The sequence below is a fragment of the Talpa occidentalis genome, unplaced genomic scaffold, assembly GCF_014898055.3.
Source record: "Talpa occidentalis isolate TD23 unplaced genomic scaffold, MPIMG_talOcc4v2.1 talOcc4.12, whole genome shotgun sequence".
NCBI classification, from domain to species: Eukaryota; Metazoa; Chordata; class Mammalia; order Eulipotyphla; family Talpidae; genus Talpa; species Talpa occidentalis.
The window spans coordinates 1,412,613-1,439,481 of record NW_023601212.1 but is presented as its reverse complement, the minus strand read 5'-3'; the positions used below and the strand labels follow the sequence as shown (position 1 = coordinate 1,439,481).

Genomic DNA, 26,869 nt, shown 5'->3' with positions numbered 1-26,869 from the left:
TCCCAGTGGTTTGCAGCAACTGGGGCCACAGCCAAGCAGCAAGAAGAATCCTGCACCCACAAATCTGAAGGTCAGTCCTTGGAAACCTTTGAGGCCCCGGGCTGGGGTGCAGACAGACGTGTCTGAGTATGACTTGGAGGAAGCGCCTCCGGAATGAAGCCGGTGGAGCTCAATGCCAAGTGAGTGACAGCTGCATAGAGCATCTAAGAGCCCGGGGCAGAACAGCAGCTAATTACATGTTAGTGACCTCCCTCCTTCTGAAAGAGTGAGCGGTGCTGTTCTGTTAAAACTTTACAGTGACGAGAGGTGACACTGCCGATGGACTGATATGTTCCAGTGCAGTTTGCATCATCAAAATAGCCCCAGAGAAATGCACTTCCCTTCACAGGACAAGAGGCACGTTCTCTACTTTACACCTGCCGAATGGGAACATGTTGTCACATTCATTATGTCACATAATCTTCACAAAGAGTGGGAAAAATCAAGGATAAATGGCATTCATCACAGCCTCGTCTGCCCCTCAAGAATCAGGCTTAGCATTGCAGCATGACAGGTGCTGGGTACCAGGGAGGGTCCCGAGTCTGCACAAGCACAGGAGGGGGCAGGTGAGCTGGGCACCTGGGAACACTCAGGATGATGCATCCAGAGCCAAGAAGAAAGGAAACCCCACTGCAAGCCATGCCCAGGATTGAAGTTCAACCAATCACCACCTGGCAAACTTCCCACTGTCGGCGACATCTGATAGTTCTGTGAGTCGTGTCTGCAGTGGAGACCTCGTAGCATGAACTCGGGTGTCAGAGAGTGGCCCCACTCTTCATTGCAAGCTCTATCCTCGGGTGCCAAAAACATCCTGTCTTATCATAAATATAGTCAAAGTGTCAGATGCAGAAAATCTAGGAAACCAAAAGTAGGAAACCAAAACTCATAGAGGTTTCAACAAAAAGGGCATTTAAAATAGCACATTTTGAAGACAAAGATCAATGGCTGGGACTACATCAAACTAAAGAGCTTCTGCACAGCAAAAGGGACAATAACCAAAACAAAGAGAAACCCCACCAACTGGGAGAACATTTTTGCACCCAACACTAATGATAAAGGACTGATCACAAAAATCTAGGAAGAGCTGATGAGACTCAACAACATCAAAGAAAATAATCCTGTCAAAAAATGGGCAGAAGAGCTAAAGAGAAACTTCTCTGAAGAGGAAATGCAAATGGCCAACAGGCCTATGAAAAAATGTTCAACATCACTTGTCATCAGGGAAATGCAAATCAAAACTACCATGAGATACCATCTCACACCAGTGAGAATGGCACATATTAAAAAACTAGCAACAACAAATGTTGGCGAGGGTGTGGAGAAAAAGGAACTCTCCTGCACTGCTGGTGGGAGTGCAAACTGGTCCAACCACTGTGGAGAGCTGTGTGGAGATTTCTGGACCTACTAAACATAGAGCTTCCATAGGATCCAGCAATTCCACTCCTAGGTATTTACCCAGAGGACACAGAAACACCAATTCCAAAGAGCACCTGCACCCCTATGTTTACAGCAGCACTGTTTACAATAGCTAAGCTTTGGAAACAGCCCAAATGCCCAAAAATAGATGACTGGATCAGGAAGATGTGGTCCATACACACCATGGAATATTACTCAGCCATCAAAAAAGATAAACACATGCCGTTTGCAGCAACATGGATGGCGCTGGAAGGGATCATGCTCAGCGAAATAAGCCAGAAAGAAAAAGAAAAATACCGGATGGTCTCACTCATAGCAGGAATCTAGAAAACTTAAATAAGGGACCAGGAAAAAGAATAACTATAAGAAAGTGAAAATCAAAATCAACAAAAAACTATGAAACAGAGACACTCTATGGAGGGTAGAGGGCGGGGAAAGGAGGGCTTGGGGTCAAAATAAGGGGGTTGTAATTGTATGGGGAATATAAAAATAAAAGTTTAAAAATAAATAAAATAAAATAGCACATTTTTCTTAGGTTGTGTCATCCAGAAACAGAGCAACGGTCTGCACAAGTGCAAACTGTTTACTGAGGGAGGAAGGGAAGTAAGTGAAGTTATGGGGAAAAGCAAGTAAAGATGTGGCTTTAGGGGAACCCTAGTGTCAGCCCAGGGATGCAGGCCTAAGCTCCCTCACACCACCGCCTTCCTCGGCATTGTCTCACAACCTACAGGGCACCCCAGAGAGGGCGCAGCTGTGAGTGTCCCTGGGGATGGAAATGCCAGCAGGAAGAGAATCCGGGAGAGCCCCCCAAATGCCACAGGTTCGACATTTCATATGTTTTTCAATCTGTGAAAAACTCATGGGATGGGAGTTTCAGGAGAGGTTCCTGATCCCTACTTAGAAACTGGCATTTCTGTGCTTGGCTTTTCCACTGCTACAGAGAGCGTGGGATTTAAGACCGACTACTGCACGGAATCCACTGGAGAAATAAGGATATGATTTTTAAAAAGTGTTTTAAAAGAGACTTATTCTTAATTTGTGATGATTCTTGACCTCAGTTAACTTCATCCCAGCAGAAACATTGAAAATACTAGATTCAAAGCGTAGACTGTTAAACAAGTTCGGTGTACTCAAGTGAAATCATCTTTACTACTAGCATCGGGGAGCTATTTAGATCGTCTGTTCGGAGTTTGTGAAAAAGCCTGGATTTATAATCCAGGCTTGAAGAATGATTAGCGAAACAACAAAAAATTGTACAGTGAGTGAGGAATTCAAGAGTTATTATTCAGAAGACACATTCATTTCAAGAACAAACCAAGAAGTGATGATCAAGGAAATTGTTAATATTCTACTAAATCCCCCCTCTAAACTAACCTAACATAAAATCAGAAATTATGTAAATGTTTTCATAAAAACCACTGTTAGGCATATGCAAAAACCTTGCAAAAAAATCCGTACCATACTCTATCCTTTTACAATTCAATTTCTATTTCCCAATTAAATTCAAAGATTATAAACCGAGTCTCCAGTTCTGCAGCTGGTGAGCCCCTGCGCCGGAGCTCCAGAGCTGGGGCCGCGTGACCCACACCTGCTTGATGTTTCCAAGCTCAGGTAACAACCACGCAGGGTCTGAGGTAGGGGCGCACCTCAGAGTCTACGGGCTGGGAAGGTGCCTCCGGGCAGAGGGAGAACAGGTACCTGCCTGCGGAGAGAGAGGACGGCGCTGAACACCCGAGTGGACACCTCCAGCAGGGGCGTGAGGAGGCCTGATCTGTACTTCAACATGGCAGCTCTGGCTGCTGGGCAGGGCAGAGCAGGACACTGTGAGAGCAGCAGGGACGACCTCAGCCTAGCCACGATGGCGTGAACAGGCGGTGGAGACGGTAAGCAGAGGTTCGATTCTGAATAAAGCTTTAAAGACGCATCAAGAGAGTTTGCCGATGGATGCGAAGAGTGAGCAAGAGGCAGGTGTTAAGACAGATGCCAGGGCGTTGGCGTGAGTCGTTGGAAGACGGGAAATGCCACTGATGGAGAAAGACCAGAGAGGCCCAGCAGGGGTGTGGGAGGGAGGGAGAGGTAGAGCTCAGGACAGCACAGAGCAAATTCAGAGGCACATCAGACCGTCAGGCAGGATTGCCAAACAGGCGGCTGCGTATTTAGATCTGAATTCGGAATCCACGCCACCACCTTCTCCTGCTGAACCCCGTTCCCTTCGGCCCTCCGTAAAAGCCCGTGCTCAATATTGCACTTTCATTCTGCAAAACCATTTCTTTAGAAGCTGTGACATTTTAGCCCAGGAATATTGCTTTCGGTGACACCACTGATTGAAAATATAGAAAAGAAAACAATTTGGGCAGGATCAATTCATGTCAAGGGTCTTACATCATTTCTAACCATTTTATTGTGAGATAAAACAGAAAATGGTGCTTGCACTCAGTGCGCATTCGCAGGCCTGTGTTCTTTCTAAATGACTGAAAGGGAGAAACTTACTCCTCAAATACGTGAGGAAAATGTTTTCTTTGTATTTGAAAGATGTGCATAATATTTGCTGGCTAAAATGTTATTTATTTTGGCATGATCTGTTTTGTTAAATGAGTGGGCGGGGGTTGAGAGTTGAATGCATGTTTTTCCATGATCGTAGAATTATCAATTCCAAGAATCGTGTCAAGGCTGGGAGGGAAAGTGACGAAGCGCCTTTTGAAAGAGAGCAGACACGTTCCTCCAGCCCCTGCTCCAGGGCGGCCGGACACGGTTCTCCAGCCCTGCTCCCTGGCCCCCGTGGACGCCAGGCTAGTCGGGGGAGATTCGCCACGACCTCTGCTGAGGTAGCGAGGAGACTGGCTCCCGGAGAACAAAGCCCTGCCAGGAAGCTTGGCTGGCAGGTTAATACCAGGTTCAGGTCTGCTTTTGACTTTGAACCTCCCCATCTGTCCTGTGAAAAAGAGAAAAAGCCTCAGGCAGACGCCGGCTGGCACAGGAGTTGAACCTTGGCGCCTGGCCTGACACTCCCCGCCTGGCCTCCGTGTTCTGTCCTGAGCTGAAGGAGCATACATGACATCCCTAGCGTGCGCGGCCACGCTGTCATGGGGTGGGCCTGGGGAACAGAGAGACCCGTCACCGGCACACCTGCTGCAGACAAGCGTGCACGTGGCCCCCACGGCAGGGTGATGAGGGACACTTGGCCCCTCTGGGTGCCCCTCCCTGCAGAGAAGACCTCGCAAGACCGCCCCACCCCACCCCACACCACCCCATCCCACCCCCCCAACCCACCCCATCCCAGCACCGCCCCCTCCGCTAGCTGACAGCATGAATAAGGAGCAAGTCCCTGCTCCCTCCCGCGCAGCCCCAGATCACCCACCGCAGACCCACACACAAGTCCTGGCCGGCGCATCACTACCCCCAATCCCAGGGCCCCACCACACATCTCCTCCTTTGCTACCACCACCAGCAGCAGGACGTGTTCCGTTACAGATGGATTACTCAGATTCTTTATTACTTAAATAATCCTTCCCGGCAACATTTGATTATAAAAATCCGTACTCTTACTATACACAAACATGCACTCTGAACCTACTAGAACCTAATATTACTTCTCGATAAATATTTGAATCAATGAACACTTGAACCCCGAGTTCTGTCTCTTTTCCCTTTAATTGAGATGGAGTTAACTAAACTTATGGCTGGGGAAACACATGGAATTCTCAGGGAAACAAGAAACAATGAGGTGCACCGTAGCTCATGGGGCTGTTAGCGCTTCCTGAATGACTTTCTTGAGGATAAAGTGGATCCAGGAGTTTATGAACAGGAAACCTGCTTGGAATATTGATTTAACCTTGACATGCAAATTGGCTCGCTTGGTAATTCTTCAAATAGAATATTAATGGGCCCCGGTTAACATTTAAAATACATGGATTTAGTGACTATTATAAAACCATATCCTACTGCATAATAAGCAGGCAGAGTACTCACGTACATGGTCAAGGATGGGGATTTTTGAGCATTTTTATTTTATTTTATATATTTTTACATCATTTTTCATTTTTGCACAATGTATGTGTTTTCTTCTTGGTTATGGTCCCCCTGCAATTCCCACCCCCTTGTTTTGACCCTACTCCCTCCTCCCCCCGCAGTGTGTCTCTGGTTTATAGTTGCTTATTGATTTTTATTTTTACTTTATTGTAATTAGTCTTTTTCCTGGTCCCGTATTTAGGTTTTCTAGACTCCTGCTATGAGTGAGACCATCCGGTATTTTTCTTTTTCTTTCTGGCTTATTTCGCTGAGCGTGATCCCTGCCAGCTCCACCCATGTTGCTGCAAACTGCATGTGTTTATCTTTTTTGATGGCTGAGTAATGTTCCATGGTGTATGAACAACTGGGTGTAGACCTTCCTAAGCCCTAAATATGGTGTGTGAACTAGGGCCAGGGGCTCCTGTCTCACAGGTGTGAACTTGCAGAAGCAGGTGCCCTTCCTGCCCAGGAAGCTGAGTTACATCTCAGGACTGGCTGCTGGACTGTGCTGCGGAGCTGTCACTGCTGCTCTCGGAGCTGGCGGCGGAGGTGCTCGGTAAGTGCAGCTCCTGCAGAGTCTTTGTTTTATAATATCCCCCAGCAATGACGACGACGGGGCAAGTCTGTCTCCTCTTATGGCCACCGAGAGGTATTATTTTTTTTTTTTGCAAAGTGTCCATGAGACTCTGGGCTGCAACTGTCACTTTGGGCCTGACTTTAAATCCAAAGCTCCATTTTCTAGTTATCCCTCCTCATGCATGAGCCATGAAGTAGGAGACACGAGAGCGCTCGCTATAGGGCCAGGGTCCCTGGGTTGGCAAAGGGCGTTTTCCTATCCCCAGCGGCAGCAATGACTCCGTATTCCTATGATTTCAGACAGTGCTTCATTGTTACGAAGACAGTGGGTCACAGGGCTGTTTCCAAAAATGGCCCGTCGAGCAGAAGGGTGTGGGTCTGAGGACGGATCGCATAAACCCAGCGGAGAAAGCGGAGAGAATGACTTTCCTGAGACAATTGCATATAAACTATCTCCCCTTGGCAGACGGTCTCTGGGGAGAGGAAAGTATCATTTATGTTTTTTCCTTTATTTCAGAAATAAAATATGTACAGTTCCACATCCGCCAAGTGAGCCAGCCCTTCACATGGAAATCTGACTGAGGAGGCCCCTTCCAGCGTCTAAAACTCAGCCTCCTCGGAAACCAGAAGCCGCAGGCTGGGGGGCTGGGTTAGACCCTGCGGCTTATTTGGGCGCAAAGTGGTTTTTAATGACTAATTGGTTGCACAAGGAGAGCAAACATCAACATTCTCCACACATCTCTCTCCACAGCTCTCTCCACAGCTCGATTTCAAGTCAAAACAGCCCCCTCACCCCCGCCCCTTGAGAATCCGGTCGGGAACTGAGCTGCAGGGTGACGCTCAGGGAGAGCAAAGACGGAGCTTGCCCAGGCCCTCAGGGGAGCGGACACCACAGAGATCTGAAGGGGGACGGCAGCACTGGGGTGCTTACCCCGAGGGCGCCGCAGCCCGAGCAAATGGCTGACTTTCCCCCTGTGGGTCAGTGTGACAGCAAGAGCCGTGACTTCACAGAGCTCTGGATGCTGCGCGAGGCTGGCGGCCACCACCCCATGTCACAGGGTGTGGGCAGAAGAGAGGGTTCTTCTCGAGGCCAGGTCCCAGAGGGTGGGGAGCAGCCGGGGCACTGCATTAGCAAAATTCTGAGGCTGCGTTTGGGTCATTACCCGCAAACCGTCACGACGGATGAACCGTCCGTGGTCCCGCAGAGACGGAGCCTGCAGGCCAGGTGGCGCCCCGGGGTCAGAGCGGGGCTGCGTGGACCACAGAAAGGAGCCCGTGGGGGGAAGCGTTCCCCAGGGCTCCAGGAGCAGGGCCGAGAGAAGATCACCCCACCCCGTGTGAGAACGGCCTCTGTCGGGGCGGGCTCACTTATAGCTTGGGGAGAACTTCGAGGTGCTTTCAAAAGTGAGGCACAGAGGCAAAGGCAGAGCAGCGGAAAGCACCCCGATATTTCTTCCTAGTTCCTGTCTCCCACCGGTCCCTCCCATCGGCCAAATCCGGGGCAGGCTGAAGAGTGAAATACGTCTAGAAAATGGCTTTCCAAACAAAGCCCTAAATAAACCCCGATCTTAGAATCTGGCGATCCATGCTGTCGTCTCTCCCGCCGTGGCTGATGTTGGCCTCCAGAGTGATGCCCAGAGTGGAGCTGGAGGGGGTCACACCTGACCCTCCAAGCCGGCATGAGCTGCTGCGCACCCCTGGGGTAGCCTGACCAGAGGAGGCAGCCGGGAGTCCGGGGAGGCCTTGGGAGGCAGCGGGGGAGCTGTGGGGAGGCCAGAGCGAGACAGAGACTAAGGGGGAATGGAACCCCTTAGTGTGGGGCTGGGAGGTGGTTGCAGAAAGGCTCACCCCATATTGACCGGCTATGTGACTTGTCCAGAACGTCTCCATAAAGGACTCAGACCTAATTCTCCAGGACGCGGACGCCCAGCAGAGAATCAGCTGCGTGTCACCTGCTGCCGCCAGGTCCATGAGGAAGCGCAGGGGTGCAAGGGCAGATGAAAGCCGAGATTCAGAGCTGAGAGTTGGGAGTTTAGCTCCTGGATGGGCTTGAAAAGAGAAGGTGGGTTTTAGGTTGAAAACCTGAACCTTTTCATCTGTGCCTTCTGAAAGGCAGCGTGGGGACGGCCGCAGCGGGGACCGACTGCAGGGAGGGAAGAAAGAAAACTTGTTCAGAGGCGGATGGGGGAACTGGGCCCCGTGTAAGTCACCACTTTGAAAAGGGTTCTGAGGAGGGTATTGGAGCCTCCAAAGGGTGACGTTGTAATTAAGTATCTTTGGAATTTTTATATCAGAGTGGGTAATCTTGAAAAATATACTCCCACGTGTAAGTTGTATTTTCCTCCATAAAATGACAATCACAAATGAAAGCATTTCACTTATGGAAAGTCTCCCGGGCGGCGGGGCAGGAGCTGTGCGTGGGAACACCCGTGGGAGGCTGGGGTGGGATCTTTTCTGTCTCAGATGTGCCTGGGAGGGCCGAGCGCCAGGGAGAAACCAACGCTGACCTGACTTCCTGCGTGAGGAATCGCAAGACACGAAAGTGTCATAAACTGGTTTTCGGACCCTTCACCCCCTCCCTCGTCAGGAGGACGCGTGGGTAAACCAGACTCGTGTAAACTCCCCTGAGAGGCACGACCTTCCCCTCCCTCCACCCCAGTTAGGAGGACTTTACAGGAGCAACAGAGTTTTCTGTGATTCTCTCGTCGTCTGGGGGGCGATCCCACAGGAGCGACGTCTGACAGACGCCCGTAAGGATTCTGAACACCAGCCTGCGGCGGGAGCAGGACGGAGGGGCCTGGGGTGTCAAGGAACGCAGGCCCTCAGCCAAAGGCCGGAGAGGCGGCGGGCGTGTGGACGGAGCCCGCCCAAGGCCGTCCAAGCACAGGCGCAGGAGTGATGCGACGGACCCCCAGACGCCCGGGACACAGCACACATCGGGGGCCAGATGGAAAACACTGAAGCAGAAATGTCACCTGAGTCCTTGGGGAGGACAAGCCCGGGGCCAGAAAATCACCACCAAGACCCAGTAAGCCCCGAATAGCCACAACCCCCAGGAGGCCTCAATGTTAAGTCAAGGTCAAGACAACACAAGTAATTTCCTTCATCATCTGTCAGCTGTTCTGCTCTGGGGCGCTCAGATGCCGGCAAGGGGCCCGGCCTCAGCTAGCAGCGGGTCACGGCAGCAAGCGGAGGCCAGGAGAGGGGAGCCCCGCCTCCCCCACACAACCTTTCAGGCCCGGAGCAGACCTGAGGTGAGAGGGAGCTGGAAGCTTCTACCGCTGAGGAGGAAACGCGTCCCTCGAGTAACTGCCAGGGTCTGGCAGTGGCTGCGTCTCTCGGGGATCAGAACGGCCACAGCAATCATGGGACATAAAATCACAAACCCCCAAATAAGAGATGCACGTGACAAAGACAGTCAGACATGACGCCTGCAGCCCCCGCCCCTGGCTGAGCAGAGAAAGAAATCACGGCTTGACAGGAAAAAGTGCGACACACAGACAAAGTGGGCAGCGCCTCCTCCTGCCTGGCCCCGGACAGACGCTCGCCCCGGGGGGCAGAGAATGGCTGGCGAGAGGGCACCGCCTGCCCCTCCGCCCTCAGCCGTGGACACCTGGCCGGCCAAGGGCTCCTACCTCGCAGAGCAGGAAAACGGACCCGGCCCGCGGCGCCCGCGGCCACAGCCCCGGACGGTCACCTGAGCTCCGCAGCCCCGGGGCAGACGCGGCTTCCGCAGCCCGGTGCAGGCCACCTGGCGCTGGGGGACACTCCCGGGGGCCTCGTCTGAAAGGCGAGCCTCGGGGGGACAGGGGCTGGGGCGCGGGGTCTCGCCGGCGAGTCCCTGTAGGGCTGAGCACCCCCCAACTCCAAGCACCTCTGTTTGAAAGGCCGTTTCGGTCATCGCCGCTTGGCCTTCCAGTGAAAAGGTTTAACCTGTTTGTTAGCTTGAAATAAATCTGGCACGAAAACAGTTTTCATTTCGGAATAAATGTGTTTCCCCCAAAGAAAGCTTGAAAAAAATCATTTAATTGTGCCATCTTAACTTCCCATTATTGGGTAACTGAAATTAGCGATGATAGGCACTTAAATAAGCAAATTCCAATTACGATTCACATAAGCAATTCATTATTCCAAAGGTAATCAATGCAGCTATTAAAGTACTGTAAACAGAATCATTATCCCCGTGAATTATGCCGCCACCGCCGACCCCACCACCGCGGGCTCCTCCCCGGCAAGGGTTATGTATGCTCTGTGTACTGAGGCCCTGCACGGGCTACCTGTGTGTGTCCGCGTGTTACATGTGTATGTGTAAGCATGTTCTGGGGGTAAATGTGTTATTTGTAAGGATTTACCTCTGTCACTTTTTTTTTTTTTCAGATGTATAAACGGGAGCTAGAGCATTTCAGATTTGCAAACTCTGTATACAGCCAACAGCTACCTGGATATATGAACAGACGCACAAATCCATGACTAAGTAGGGTTGTCCCGGCTTGCAGTTCTAAGTGTAAGTTCTGTGTCATGTCTACGTCTTCCCCTTTCATACGAGAGACAGCCCGTGATGTTATGTACTGACGTGTCTGGAAACATCTTGCAGTGCCGTGTGGACTAAGTTAAGATTTCTAGTAAGACTGACTCTGAACTGAATCCCCGATTCAAGGAGGTGGCGATGTGGTATTCGGTGAACCTATAACGCCCAGAGCAGAACAAAGACAAAAACCTGCTCTTCCTCAACACACATCATGGTGTGGGGGGGAGCAATGTGCTCCTAGGGGCCCCCCTGGTGGCGCAAGGTGTTAAGATGCAGCACTACAAAGCAACTGGCAGCCTCTGCAGCACCTGTTCGATCCCTGGCCAGCCAGGTTGCTACCCACATGGCGCAGCAGACCTCTCCTGTCTTCCCGCTGCTCCCCTCAGCAGTGTGTTTCAGTGGATCCACCTGTTCTGCTCCCCACTCTGTCTCTGGTGAATGCTCTCACCACCCCCACCTCTGGCCTGCGCCCCAGTCCTTGCGTAAACACATAAATAAATCTTTTAAAAAATGCTCCTAGGGGAGTGATGGCTGCACTGATTACAGCACTCCGCTTCCCCCCGTCAAGCCCAGGGGGTTTCACACCCCACCCAGACACAGAGAGACTGGATCAACCAGTCAGTCAACGATCTCAGTGTGGGCAAAATTATTTCTACTTTTCAGAAGGGAAACTGATTATGTATTTAAATGTGAATTTTTCCCCCCAAAGCCAATTAGTTTGTCCAGATATTAATAGCAAAATGTTTGAAGGGTTATTAGGTGCTCTATTGACTATTAAAGCAAAGGAAAGACACTTCATCTAAGTGCTGAGTGGATAGCATAGGGGGAAAATATGTGAAATAATTTTCCAGTAAGGAACAGGGTGGTCCGGATGACCCTAGACTAGGATTATTGTTGTGATGTTGTGATGGTTAGAAACTGCTTAATGGATTTTACCCAACATTTTTCAATCCCTTTGTGGGTCCAATTCGCCTTTTATTTGCATAAAGAGTGTTGTTCAAAGAAAAGAGCAAAATTCTTTTCTGAAAAGGACTGTTTCCTGCCAGGGAAAAGACGGACTTGGCATCCCAATGAAAGGTGACATTGTTCAGGGCAGAGTTGCTTCCAGCGCATTATTTCTCTTCACAGGGAAACAATCCTCTCACGTCTTCTCCCGCACCCTGGGGTCGCCGCTCCTGGAGGGGGTGACCTAGGCCCTCGGCAGAGGAGAAGCCCCTGCACATTCCCTTTAATAGCCAAGTCACAGACGGGTCTGAATGTGTCAAGTGACGGATGGAGGAGAGGGCGACCCGGAAACAAACCCTGGGCAGACCTCAGCCGGACCCAGCGGTCATCAGCTTAAAGCTCATTGTTTCCAGCACCTCCACTTCGCCCAACTCTTCAAGTAAATGATCCCACACGGCGAACTCAAGATGAGCAACCACCTTGAGGAAGACGTGGAAGGCCCCACACCTTGCAAGACACACAGCAGAACAAGAGAAGCACAAGTCTCCTCAGATGTCTGGCGACTGGTTCCAGCCCAGAGAGACCCACGAGGAGGGCGTCAGGACCACACGCGCCAGCGAGATGGGTCTGAGTGTGTGGGTTTCCTGCCCATCCCTGGAAAAACCAGAAGAGGCTCACAGAGATTTCTCAGAGGCGACCAAGCATAGGCGGGTGTCTCGAGGATTTGTTGCTTCTTATTTTAGCCTCACCGGCTGGGACAGCTGGGACACCCAGGCTTGGGACTCAACTCAGCCATGCAGAGCAAGACAGAGTCAAGTGGTTTGTCCTGAAATATAAATGGGGCCAGGGGTGCGTGTGGCTGCCAGGAAGCCATCACCACGAGAATTTCATTGTGTGGATTTGAACCCATGGCAGCCATGGCTCCTCGCCGCGGTGTCCTAAGGCTGGTGCCGTGACCATTTTATAGGTTTTAATACCGTAGCGAGTAGGTCCACATGTTTGAGGTAGGCGCTGGGAACCTTCCAAGACTGAACAGAAGAGCCGGCCTCGCCCTTACCCAGCCGCATCGCCCCTGCCTGGCTTTATGGACCATTAGTGTATGGAATATTCTCAAATTGTTTTAAATTACCACACTCAATAATTTGAATTACATTGGGTTTTCACTGTAGCAGCTGAGCTTTCGTATCCCTATTAAGCTTCCATTTATTTTTAATTAAAAATCTAATATAAGAAAATAACCCCGTGAAGCCAACGCGGTGCTGCTCGGAGCTGGCACCGGGTCCGCGGAGCAGGGACGCATCATCTGGCCCTACTCCGCGCCAGCGAGGACTGAGTGGAAGTCAGGAAATCTGAGACTGTCCGATTTCCATCTGGTCTCATCCCAAATGGACCGCGAGAACATCTGCAGGGCTCAAGAGATCTGGTCCCGACGCGGAGGCGAACGCAGGTTCCCCCATCATTTCGGCGCCAATGACTGTCAGCGAAGGAGCCCACAGCAGCTCAAAGAGCTGGAAAACTGGGCTGATGTTCTCTGGTGCTCACAAATGCTTGGCCCGCAATGCCAGTCGCCACAGGCTCAACGAGATCAGGGGGCACACCCACTTGGCGGCTGTGGGGTGATGTTCTCTTCCCAGGACACACAGCGAGTCAGAGCACAGAGGAACTCGGTGGCGAAATATGAATACATGAGCAAAGAGACTGGAGGCTCCGTGTGGGCATTGCACATCACTCTTGAAAGCCAGGCTCCGGGGTGGGGATCATTACCCTTGTGAACAACAGGGAATGGCCCCGGCTGGCTGGAGACCCCCCCACGGCCTCAGCTCTTCCGACCGAGCAGCCCCCCATCCCCTGCAGCACCTCAATTTTCAGGGCATGTGGATCTGCCACGCCTTCCCCCACCCATTTCTTTCGACAATTACTTCGTTAAATCCTTCCATTTCCTTCAGTTTTGTTCTGTTTTGTTTTTTGCGATTCGGTGGAAACAGAAATCAATTTTATGTCTTTGCGGGGTTCAGAGCAGACGACACATCAAAAGGGAACTCCAGGCAGAGGGCATGTTTTCTCATAAATTGAAATAATTAGTACTAAGAATGAGATGTAGTTAGAGGACTCACTTGGCTTATTAATTCAGTTAATATAACCCCAAAAAGCAAAAAACAACCTGGTTGTATTTCATGGCACACCTGGCTTCTTGCTACACTAAAAAAAAAAAAAATTGCTATGAAGCCAGAGAAGAAATTCTGTATCTCCAAGGAAAGCGGATTTTCCTTTAAGAGAGGCAATTATATTCCATTTCCTGCTCTATCCTCCGCTTTGTTGTTCGCTGGGACTGAAATAATAGATTCATCTGCCCTAAAGGTAGACATTATTAGTTGCTCACTTGTTTCAAGGGAAGTTTGCCTCATTAACAGAAGGCTCCCCCATGCTGGGGCTGGCGTGGGTCTGCATTAAGCAGAAAACTTCATTAAATCAGCACTTCTGCGTTCTCTTTTTACCTTTCACTTGGAATTTATGAAATGAGCTGATTCAACTCCCTCACCTTGGAATAATTTGCACAATTGATTAGCTCACCGAACGCCGCCCAACCCTTGTGTACATCTTTTCTCAGTAAATATCCTCAAGTCCTTGGCAAGAGCCACCCGCCGTCTGCCAGGGAGCGGTGCCTCTGCCCTGTGTGGACGCTAGGCCTGGGGTATGGCTGGCGCCTGGAAAGTTGCCCCTTCTCCGGGATGTCCGTGAGAGGCAGCGTATCTTCAGGGATGTTTATGGAGACTTTGTGCACGCCTGCTTGAGAATCAGTCTCTCTGGGGAGGAAGGTGCCATGTTATAGGAGAGGCCTCCTCTGAGAGCAGGAGCAACACTCTGATGGCCCCGTCTTTTCTGATGCTGTCGCTCTTCTCCCCATAAACCGAGCTCCGTGCCTTCCCCAAATACCACCCAGAGGGAAGACGTGGAGATGTCCACATTGGCATGGCCGTGATGTCCCCGTGGCGGAAGCCAGCGTGCTCGTGACGTGGGCCTGCTGCCTGCCTATGCTGGTACGTGATGGGCACAAAATGTAAGAGCCTCCTTGTCAACTGGAGGGGAATAAAAGGTGTTGTTTAAAGGCTGAGGTGAGGGGACAGCAGGGGGTGAAAATGGCAGATATGACGTGCCTGCCAGGTAACCCCGGGGCGGGAGGCAGGGCTTCCTTTTCAGAAGAGACCGGGTCAGGCACACAGTACCTGGGAAGGCTTCACGGTGGGGTCACAGCCTGGTGGGGCCCCCACGTCAGACTTGGTCCAGTTCCTTCAGTGACAATTCCACTAAACGTAAGTGGCAAAATGAAGCCACAACATGCAGAGATTAGAGAATGAATGTTGTGAGAATTTTCAGTATTTTCCAGTAGAAAATAGTATAGTATTTCTACCATCTGGTGAGAGATGATGCTACAGGGAAAGATGAAGACCGAAAGAGCATTCCTGGCTCATTTTCTCCTCTCGAGCACCAGCTATGATGGGGTTTATCTCAGCTGAGACGGTCCATGCTGACGGGAGCACTGGGCTTCCCACATGCCCACAGGCATCCTGGGCCACCCCCCTGAATGCTAGAAGCACAAACCCACCACACCCGGGATTCCCCTGAGGCGTCTAACAAGCATGCACCTTGGATTCCAGCTCCGCCTCCCGCCCAGCCTGCGACGCCTCCCGTTATTCCCCTCACCTCAGCCGCTAATCCAGGCTCGAGTTACCTAGACGGAAATCATCTGTCCCATTCTGCATGTCCCCTTTCTATGCACCTTACCCTGCCGAACCCCCACAAGTGACAGACGTAAGTGAAGGTTCCCACAGGCAGAATTAAAATAGATTCTGTCAAAAAGATTCTATTCAGTATTTTTAAAACAATGGCTGTGGAAATGTGGTCAGCGAAGAATGGGGTTTGTGGAGGCTTTTGCTATTTCTCTAAATAAACACCCATGCGTGGAGGCGCAGAGAAGGCAGACTGTGGAAGGTGTTACTGTTGCCAGCCCCTCCCTGTGGGCAGAGGCTGTACGGAGGAGGAGGAAACCAGGCTTTCACATCAAGCCCCTCGAATTCAAAGGCTCTGATCTCTCCCATGCGGGGAATCCCCATGGAGTTTCCACAACGGACTCGCCCCTTAGCAGAAATGAATCAGTCCTTCATTTCACCATTCCCTGCTGGCTCCATGCCCCGTGCGAGGGGCCTGTGACTGTCCTTTGGAAAAGGCTCCAGTGGCTGGACTTACAAAGGCCTGATGGGCTCACCAGCCATGGCTCCCAGTGCCAGACACCACATGGACATGCAAAGATGCATCCCGGGCCCCACGTTGGGGGAAAAAGTCCGCGATGGCGGGCAGGACCCTCCTGGCCTTGCAGCTTCTGGACTCAGCCAAAGGGGAGCACAGAGCTCTCCAGGGCAAGCTGCACGGCTCCTGCTTTGACAGAATTCTGAAGACACAGTCCTTGTCAGCCCTGCACAGCTGCACAATCAGATTTACAAAGATGGCCTTTTTAAGTTTTTTTTCTTTTTAATTTATTTTTATTATTATTTTTTAATTTTATATATTTTTTACATCATTTTTCATTTTTGCACAATGTATGCATTTTCATCTTGGTTATGGTCCCCGTACAATTCCCAGCCCCCTTATTTTGATCCAACTCCCTCATCCCCCCTGTAGTGTGTCCGGTTTATAGTTACTTGTTGATTTTGATTTTTGCTTTATCATAGACTTTTTCCTGGTCCCTTATTTAGGTTTTCTAAATTCCTGCTATGAGTGAGACCATCTGGTATTTTTCTTTTTCTTTCTGGCTTATTCGCTGAGCATGATCCCCTCCATGTGATCCAGCAATTCCACTCCTAGGTATTTACCCAAAGGACACAGAAACATCAATTCCAAAGAACACCTGCACCCCTATGTTTTTAGCAGCACTATTTACAATAGCTAAGCTATGGAAACAACCCAAATGCCCAAAAATAGATGACTGGATCAAGAAGATGTGGCCCATATATACCATGGAATATTACTCAGCCATCAAAAAAGATAAACACATGCAATTTGCAGCAACATGGATGGCGCTGGAAGGGATCATGCTCAGCGAAATAAGCCAGAAAGAAAAAGAAAAATACCAGATTTTTTTTAAAGTTTTATTTATGGATAAAAGAACTGGGTACAGGCCAAAGATGTGGGGGTGAGAGGATTCCCCAGAGACAGAGTGGGGAGCAGAACAGGCAGATCTTCTGAAATCCACTGCTGAGGGCAGCAGCGGGGAGACAAGGGAGGTCTGCTGCGCCATGTGGGTAGCTCCCTGGGCAGGAATCCAACTTGTGCTGCAGGGGCTATGGACAGTGCTATGCTCAGCCCCTTGTACCTCCAGGGAGGCCATAAACTAACAAATATGTTCATCCTCAACACCTGTCCATCCTAGGTGCAGAAGTGTCATGAGCGAAGGAGGCAGAATGAGCAGGGCACTAAGGCAGTTATCCCGGCCCGTCAGGACACGCAGGACAGCAAAGGAGCGGTCGTCTAAGTTAGGGCTGCCCTGCGCAGGCTGCAGCTTTTCGGAAAAGGAGCCGCCGCACTGAGTCTGGGTTTACATGACAGCCGCTGCCAGAGGCGGCTGCTCTGAACACAGCCTGGCCCGTCTCCACCCTGGGGCGGCCGAGGTCAGCACGCACGGTGCATTATGTCAGGCGCTCGGTGAGGATGGACAGACGAGAGATTGACAATAACACAACCCTGGACTCCGGGCTCCAGCCACAGAGGAGTCTCTTCCCTTGAAATAGGCGTTTCTCCCTTATCACTACTGCCTCGCCTGCCCCACAAAACCACATTCTTCCCGGCGTTGGTATCTGGGTGCGCTCTGGGTTGCCCCCACTGTCCACCCACCATTTGCCCACGTGGCCTGCAGGCGCCAACCACCATCCCTCTGCACACTTGCCAGAGCTGGTCACTGACTCCCAGCACTGGTGCCAGCTGCCCACACGCCAGTCCTTGCCCGTGAGCCGGCGCAGCCTGAGCCCTCGCGGGTGTCCCGAGCACCTGCACCCGCCTACCACGCCTGCCGTTGCAGAGACAAGGCTGGGAGATCTTTGCTGGCGACCTGGAATAATCCCAACACGGCTGTCTAATTTGCTGGCTTAAAACATGAAGACAAAATCACTGACAGCTCCCATTCTAGCAAATTCTCCCTCCACATCACCAGAGTCGTCCAGACTCACACATCCCATGTGCCTCCTTGGACCCTTCCAGCAAATAACAAGCAGCATCGTGATCCCCTGCTGGGTTTAGGGTATTTACGTTGGTCCAAATTCATTCCTCGAGAAGCCTTTTCCTCCCACAGCTCAGCCCTTCCGTCCCGTGATGTCACAGCAGCTGCAGCCCCACCTTGAATGGGAAACAGGTTTTGCTCAAAAGGTTTATCCGTGTGATGGGAGATGGCCTGACGGCCGTGCGTACCACAGACCCACCAACATGAGGCTGTAATTTTCCTTTGGGGGAAAAAACTGAAAGTTGTTCGGGGCACGTGCAGAGAGGAGACCCACGGCTGTTCAGGGCGATGAGCGAGGGCATCTGCTGGGCGCCCACCGCGGAGGGCCTCGCCCAGCTCTCCTGGCTTCCTGCTTTCACTCCTGGCCTCCTCCCTGGGCTTCCTGCTCCTCCTGTGGCCCCACATCAAACGCACTCCAGCTCAGCCTTGCATTTTCACAGAACTCAAAGTCTCAAGCGTCAGGAAGAGCTGCCCAGGTCGGGCTTCAGCCTGGCAAATGCCCCGAATGGTCTTTAAAGAGTTTTGTTAAAGAAACCTTCTCCCTCACCTACGCCGAGAGAAAGCGAGTGAAAATAGACATAATAAGGGCAACCATCTATGTTTCCTGGCGGCTGAGACCTCCGGATGTAGCTCCAGGGCAGCTGACCCTGCAGGCCCGCTGGATACCGTTCTTTACAGACGAAAGGCTGGACGCCGGCCGTGCGCGCTGAGCAGATGATGCCCAGCCGCGACGCAGCGCTGCAATGCCAGTCAGCGCTGCGGAATCACCCCAAGCAAACCACCTCCCGTACCAGACTCGTGAGGAGGGTCCTGAGGCGCCGCGGGAGGACGCCCACCCGCTCCTTCCCTGCCAGCATGCACCCGCGCCCCGAAACACGCCCAGCCCCAGGCCTCCAACCCGGAGCGAGCAGCAGGAAGCCGCATTCCCTTAAAGGAGCTAGCGCCGCGGGTCTGTGGAGCACAGATAATCAATGACAGCTCCTTCGCATGAAATTATGGTTTCTAGATAAACGTTCTCCTTCCAGGGGCATGAGATCCGGGCTGTGTTTAGCAGACACGCTCAGGTCACCCTGCTCCGTCAACTCCACAAAAAGCGGAGCCAGAGATGTAGCAGCCGCAACCTAAGCCACCACTTGCCCACAAGACACAAGCGTGGTCTCCGGGCGGGAAACTGCGGCCAGCGAGGGCCCGTGGTTTTATTTCTAGCCCAGGTCACCCCGCGGCCCCGAGTCCCCAAGTGTCGGACATATTCTGAGAGAGTTCAGGCCTGTTCACTCCCATTGCAACAAGAAGTGTGTGTCACCTGATACGCTGGCCGCGACTCAGCGCAAAGGACCTGCTTTCACACGCTGACGTTCTGCAGCTGCCTTGAAATTTAGGACACTTATCTCCACGCTTCACGCCTCTGCACGTGGGGAGAGCTCCTGTGGAAATCTGTCCGGTGTTTCTATTGAACTCCCAGCCCCATGAGGTTCTAAGACATGAGAACGCTGCTTGCCTGTCAAGCCCAGTTTCTGCTTTAAACTGAGTCCACCTTATTTTTAGCCTCTTATAGGATAAGATTTGGGGTGGAAACATTCATATTTATGCATTGCCCCCATTAAATCATTTTAATCAACAAACAACGCCTTTAAGGCAGCACAGTCTATTGAAACGCTGCGGTGTAGCCAAGAGAGACCATTAGTGAGAGCAACATGGAGACCAGGCTCTGCGATTGTTTGCTAAACCCTTTCAAGTACAAGTCCTGTTTTTCACTTTCTCCCAATGATATTGAACTTTCCCCTCGTTTGAAAGTGTCCCAAACTGGGGCAGAGTCTCTAGAGAAGCCACTTACTCCTGCTCGTACCCAGATTCCTTGGCGAACCTTGAGAAATGCCAATTTCTCTGTGTCTTCGATGTACTCGTGTGAAGAAATATGGGATCAAAACATAATTTCTACCTCAAAAGGTTGCTATTAGCATTATATGTGATCGTGTCTGCAAAAATCCATATAATTTTTGATCCTACACCATAAATCCTCAATGAAATTTCAGAGTTAAGGAGGAATCATAGATAATAAGGAGGTGGTTTTTCCAGGACTTTTTTAATCCTGTGAAACACGTGACCGAGGACATGATTTTAGAAAGTCGAACGCATCCTATCACCAAAAGCCAGCAGGAGCGTGCGGACGGCTCCGGGCATTTAGGAACAACGCCGATGGATGTAGGGGCTGAGGTTACTTCCCAGCGTGGCGACCCGGTGCTCGCAGCAGACACTAGTCTCGTTTTCCACAAGTCTCCACATCCAGGGTAACTGCTGCATCCTCTCGATGGTGTAACAGGAGGTAAAAGTGCCCTCAGCTGGGAAGCTGTGCTGCAACTTCATGAATGTCTTCCAGGACATCTCAGACGACGGGCGACTTCAACAACTTTGAGAAATGAAAAGACAGATGGAGAAATTCTCTGCACGACGTGACACGTGCTCGGAGCGCCCCGTCCATCTTTACTCCTAAATATCAAAATCACATCTGGAGACTTCTAACGCCGGAAGCCAGGACAGAACTTAGCATAGCAGGCCCATCGGTTCTGATGTTAGTTGAATATGTATAAATCTGCAGAAGGGTTCTTATCACTTGGACAACTTAATTAAATTAACTTTTATAATTACAAGGCAGCGCGTTCATCCACAAATTAAAATACATTATGTAAAAACTCCCAATTAAATTCGAAGTTTATTGTAATAAAATTTGCACACGGCTAATGAGACAATATGACATTGATATTTGCATATTGTATTGGTTTTTGTGCAACACTCACACAATTATCAAATTCTGTGCAGGGTTTTGTCATTTCAGTGAGATGCTTTGAAAAGAGAGCGTCGAGCCCACGCAAAGCTTGAAGTACGGGGAACTTTCAGATGCTGAGCTGTTCAGTCAAGGTGACGGCTGCTTGTATTTGTCCCCACTCCAGCTGTTGGATTCAGCCGCATGCACATCTGGACAAGGAGGATTTTGAGTGTCGTATTCTGTCTGCCATCCGTCTTTGGTTGTTTGGGTTATAGGTGTGTTTTCTTCCGCTTCTTACATTTATGCAAAAGGAAAAGGATTCCCTGAGCCTTCCGTGGGGACTTGAGGGTTAACCACAGAGTAAGAAGGAACAGGACCGGGCAGGGCCCCAGGACCACCTCAGCTGGCCACGACACAAGCCCACCCTGCCCCCCGCCCACTGTATCACTTCAGCCCACTGACGAGCTGACGGAGGTTCATCTCGTCCACTTTACTGGAGCCATGCGCTGTTCTCCCGACCTCCCAGACATCACCCTGTCATGATGGTGAATTTATGCCTCAACGGGACGGCCCAAGGGTTGCCCAAGGGACAGAGTATCTCTGGGTGTACCCACGATGGTGCTTCCAGATGGGTTAGCATAAGAATGTGAATGTGGGGGCTCAATGAAATAGATCCCCTCCCCACATGGGGGCCTCACCCCACCACCAAGGTGCTCTACAGAACGAAAGGCTGAGGAAGGAAGATGTCGCCTCTGTCTTTAATTTCCTCCTTGTCTGCTCGAGCTGGGACGCTGCTTTTCCTCTGTCGTTGGACAGAGATTTTACCACCGACTCCCCTCATCCGCGGGTCTTTGGACTCTGCTTGAATTAGACTGCTGCTTCTCTCTCCGATTGTCAATGACAGGTCCCTGGGCTTCTCAGCTCCATCACCAGGTGAGTCTATTCTTCATGACGTCAGTGTCGTCTGCAGAGCTGCATCTGTCTCCCGGGGGATCTGCATGTGGGCCAATGTGCGTACACACTACACATGATAAATAGTGTATGAATATTCTGTATACAATAGCCTCTAATTAATAACATGTCACTGTTCTACCATATACTACTGTTCAATATATAACATGGTATATAATATATAATTCACATATATGATTGATAAAACCAATAGGGGATAAACAGGAGACAGACGTATGTATGTCTGTTTCTTTCTGTATTTTTATTTCTACATCTATTTCTAAGTCCATATCAACTCTGTCTCTCTGAAGAACCCTGACTAATACATAAAACTTACTGTCTCAATTAGGTTTCTGCACTTCATTCACTACTTTATCTCAAGACGCGCGTGAACTAAATCCTTCCAGGTCTTCAGAGTTTGTATCAGTCTTCATTTCTGAATGAGTCTGTTTCCACCCCAGTGTGTTTCTGTCCACTAATGCTCAGTCATTTGTGTTCAGAGAATAACCAACGCATCCCTGTTCCAAACCTCAGGTTGGAGCCTAACTTGGATTTAGCCTAATTTAGACTCTGAATTAATGATGCAAAATAGGGATAAAAACAAGTCTTCAAAAGCGAGTCTTTCCACCTGCAGATGGAGCACGGCGCAAGGGGGAGGGACACACACTCCCATCAAACCCCAAACACTAACGATGGTCAACCCTCCCAGATTTTCTAGAATGTCAATATTCTAGGAAGCTGGAAACTACAGAGTTTCTAAATATCAAAAGTTAGATGAAAAGTGAAGGTACAGTTTTCTTTTTGAAGCAGCAAAGATGCCAATGCCAAGGATGGACTTTGCGACTCTACACCAGGCAGATCCATTTTCCTCCTCCTCACCCTGACCCGTTCCCTATAATTCTGTGTCCAGCTTCTCTTCCTCAGGTTAGGTGCCTCCCCAAGGCCAGACAGAGCCTGACTCGTCATCACCGCATACAACTGGCATAGCCGCAGATTCCTTGTTTTTTTTTTTTAATTAAGCTAAAATTTGTATTCACTGAAATGAAGGTTTTAATTACAATATTTGATGTAATTTGGTGAATTTTTATAAACGAATACTCCTGTGTTACCATCAGCTCCGTCAAGATAGGAAACATTTCCCTAATTGTGCTTCCTGTTTACTAAACACTTACTAAGTGGTAACCATTTCTGTGCTGGCTGAGAACACCGCCAAGATGCGTGTGGGTGGGTGGCGACGCCCTTTATTTATGAAGTTACTGACCTCAAGAGCTTGCTCTCCTCTCTCCACTCTCTTTTTTTTTTAAATAAACTTTATTTTTATATTCCCCATACAATTGCAACCCCCCCATTCTGACCCCAATCCCTCCCCTCCCGCCCCCCACCCCCCAAAAAGTGTCTCTGGTTCATAGTTTTTTGCTGATTTTGATTTTCACTTTCTTATAGTTATTCATTTTCCTGGTCCCTAATTTAAGTTTTCTAGATTCCTGCTCTGAGTGAGACCATCCGGTATTTTTCTTTTTCTTTCTGGCTTATTTCGCTGAGCATGATCCCTTCCAGCGCCATCCATGTTGCTGCAAACTGCATGTGTTTATCTTTTTTGAATGCTGAGTCATATTCCATGGTGTATATGGACCACATCTTCTTGATCCAGTCATCTATTTTTGGGCATTTGGGTTGTTTCCAGAGCTTAGCTATTGTAAACAGTGCTGCTATAAACATAGGGGTGCAGGTGCTCTTTTTAATGCACAGTTCTTTTACAGTTGCCATTTACCTTGAACGTAAAATTAGATTAAGAGAAATAGCATTTTGAAGACATTTTCCTGTATGATTTACGTGTCTCAACCAGTAATTTTGAGAAAATATATCTTTATAGCTACAGCTCTAAGCACAGTCAAGGTGCAGGTACATACCTGAGTAAACCCGACTGTCAGACAGTAACCTGGATTTCTCTCTTCCCGGTCACCTGCTGGTATGTTAAAGGGTGGGGGAGAAGCCAGCTAATGGGACTGGATGACCGCAGGGGCCGTACTGATGGACTCTTGAAGTAGAAAACTTTAGGCTGAAGGTCTCACAAGGCAGACGCCAGAGGTGGAGGTAGCGATGATCAATGACTCTTGGATAAACCAGCTGTGGAAGTTTCCAGGAATCTAATGTTTGGTGAGAGAAGATTATCAGCCAGAGGTGGGGGCAGAAAGGATTATTGGTATTTGAAGACTGACCCAATCTGACCCCAAAGTGACACTTTCCATAATAATTCCATCAAAGAACATTATAAAAGAAGCCCCTCGCGCTGACAAAATGCAGCTCTTGTGTTTAAAGTTTGCCGACCCGTGTCTAAGCCAGCGTCTCCCTTTCCTGTTCTCCTTCCCTCCATAAACGTGCCGTGTGCTGAGGAACAGGAATGTCAGCTGAATTCTTTCTCAGAGGAACCCAAGAACCCCACACACCAAAGCCAGCACGTGAGCTCCATCATCAGCCCTTGAATATATGTGTTTTAGCAACTGAGAATACAAGTTTTGTGTTTTTTTAATTTTTTTTTAAATTTTTTTATTTATTTTTGATTTATGTATATAAGCACTGGGTACAGTCAGAAGCGCGGGAGGGTGAGAGGATTCACCAGAGCCAGAGCAGGGAACAGAACAAGCAGACTGACGAAATACACTGCTGGGGTGAGCAGCGGGCTGCATGCCATGTGGGACCCTCACCCGGTGGCCGGGGATCAAACCGGCGCTGCAGAGGCCGCGGGCAGCTTCTCAGTCCAGCACTCAACCACTGCACCACCAGGGGAGGCCCGAGAACACAAGTTTTAAGTGTTTATTTAGAGCTTCCTGTAGCAGGCGATCTGTGGATGGTGTTACGCTCACTATGCCACTGAATTCTCACGAGACCTCATCACTGCCCACATTTCACAGATTAGGAATGACAGATGCCCTGGGGCGTGCCGGGACAGGGTGAGGCTCAGGGGCTCCGTCTAGACACACCTGACCCCAAAGCTTCGTTTTAAATCTTTTATGGCTTTTTTCCTGAGGCCTCTCTCAACCTTCTCTGTTTCTAGCTTGAATTGTTTATTCTCTTTTGAGGTGCCTAAATAGAATTGGGCCTTATGAAAATATGGGGAAAGTGCCAACAATTTCTATCCCTGGGTGAACTCCCCAGTGACCCAGAGGCCTCCCCGCCGCGCACAGCTCTCCGGCCCTGACCCGCCGCTCGCAGTGCGTGTCCAGTGCAGACGGCAGGAGACAAGTTCACTGTCTGCTTTTATCACGGTGCAACCGTGTCTGCCCCCACCTCCGGCTGATAATCTTCTCTCACCAAACATTAGATTCCCAGAAACTTCCACAGCTGGTTCAGTCCAAGAGTCATTGATCATCCCCACGTCCACCTCCGGTGTCTGTCCTTCAGCCTAAACTTTTCTACTTCAAGGGTCCATCAATGTGGCTCCTTTTATCAAAGGATCCGCCTTCTTCAACTTCCAGCTGGAGACGGTGCTACATCCACAGTTCCTCGGTGTGGGATTTTCACTACATCGACGGACGAACACTTGGCATCCGAGATGTTGAAAGGGAAAAGCATCGGGCACACGTGGTGTGTTTATTGGCTGTGGCTGTGACTGTTGCTGTAGTTACTCACCCAAACCTCCCGACACCAAGGCAGAGGCAGCGCCGCTGCTCCCGGGCTGGGCATGTTCCATCACTCAAGTGGGGGAGTCCAAAGACGTTCAGCAGCCATTTATCATCGCAGATTATGGCGCTAATATAAAATGGAGAAACTATTTTCCATGACAAAATGCCAGGAAGCGTCTCTGCTAATGAGGTTTTTGTCATATTAATGAAAACAAATACCAAGATGATGGAGAACTATCGGGAATAAAGACGGCTTAGTGTGGCAGTCCTCGTGTCGCAGAAAGGATGTGGAATACAAAGTCAAAATGCAGACTCTGTGTGTGTGCGTGTGTGTGTGCATGTGTGTGCGCGCGCACATGCGTGGAGAAGAGAGGCTCAAAGAGAAATCCTGAGTTGTTATTTCAATCACAGCAAAAGTATGGAAGTAAAAGCAATTCGGGAAGGGAAACGTAGTGTTTAACACACGAGAGGCGACGAGCAGATCCGGGTAGCCGGGGCCTCTTCAGGTCACCATCGTCACACGTGTTGTGGTAAACACATCTCTGTGATTTATCTCCCGTGGGGAGGAGGTGAGATACAGGAGACATAAAGCACCTGGCAGGACTCGTGTCTCGTGTCACGACTGTTACCGTCAGGCGTCGGAACCATAATGTTACGCCTAACAAGGGATTCTTCAGAGATGAGGCATCACGCCTCTTAGCAGCAGCGTTTTTATCATGATAAAAACAATTAATTGTCCTTGCGATGACGGCATTTGCCTCTGCTAAATCATTTAGAGACTCTGCGAGCTGGGAGGTCACAGGATGCCCTTGACTCACGTTCCACAGCCACCTTCTACCTTAATGTTGCTGTGACAACATGACCCAGCAAGAAAAAATATTTACTTTGCACCTGTCAATAAATTATATGTAAATTCCATGTGAGAATAATTTATTCAAAAAGTGTTTACTGATTGGTCCCATCACCAGTTCAAGAGGGACGAATTAATTCTGGAAAATCAAGCGTAACCGTGACTCAACGTGACAGAAGTCGGGCATTACACGTGTCGCTGAGCCAGGGGTGGGCGCTGGGGCACAGCGAAAGGGCCGGCCCGACAATCTGCCCGTGGAAACCGTCAGCCCCGGCGCCCTCCGGGAGACGGACGGCCCGTGGGTCATCGGCAGCCTCCTGCCGGCCTCCTGCCAGCCTCCTGCCGGCCTCCTCGGCTTCTGAGGGAATTGTCTCCGGCGGCTCCTTAAGAAAGTGTAAGGCAGATTTTGAGTCTTCAAGTGTGCAAAAGCATCTTTATTCTTCCTCCAAACTGAGTTTCAGTAAGAATAGAATATTGTTTCTTCTGCCATTTTCCCTCAGAATTTTGAAGGGCTGTGCTTTTCTCTCGGCCCTGCTGCGGCTGTCGAGAAGTCTGTGGCATTTGGATTCGTCTTTCTCGCTCTCAGATTTGATGGATTTGCTACTCATTTCATGCCTGCAGCTCCGGGAGCACAACCCCGCCACGTGCGGACATGCTGCGATGCCCTGCCGCCCCGAGACTCCTCTTTGATCAGCTATTCTGGTTGTTTCCTGGACGTTTTCAGGGCCTCTGTTTACCAATTTGTATTTCCTCAAGACTGAATGAACCCAAATAATTCTCTGACCCGGCCTGACATCGCCCCCCGTGTGCTGATGTTGCCTCTTCCCAGTGCCAGGGCCTCCTCTGCAAGTCCGAAAACACGACACGGCCCAGCGGCCATGCTCCCGCGTGCTGCCTCTGC

At 50.2% G+C, this 26,869-nt stretch overlaps 1 long non-coding RNA gene across 2 annotated transcripts in view; it reads right to left on the bottom strand.

The window, feature by feature from the left end:
* Nucleotides 1-26,869, bottom strand: part of LOC129145443 (uncharacterized) — a 165,072-nt gene that overhangs the window by 67,021 nt on the left and 71,182 nt on the right. Inside the window, exon 3 of one of the 2 annotated variants that reach the window (XR_008550980.1) lies at nucleotides 23,610-23,642. The exons of the other annotated variant lie outside the window; for it this stretch is intronic. This is a non-coding gene — a long non-coding RNA (uncharacterized LOC129145443). Of the gene's footprint in view, nucleotides 1-23,609; nucleotides 23,643-26,869 lie in introns of those variants that run through there. 2 annotated transcript variants of the gene reach the window in all.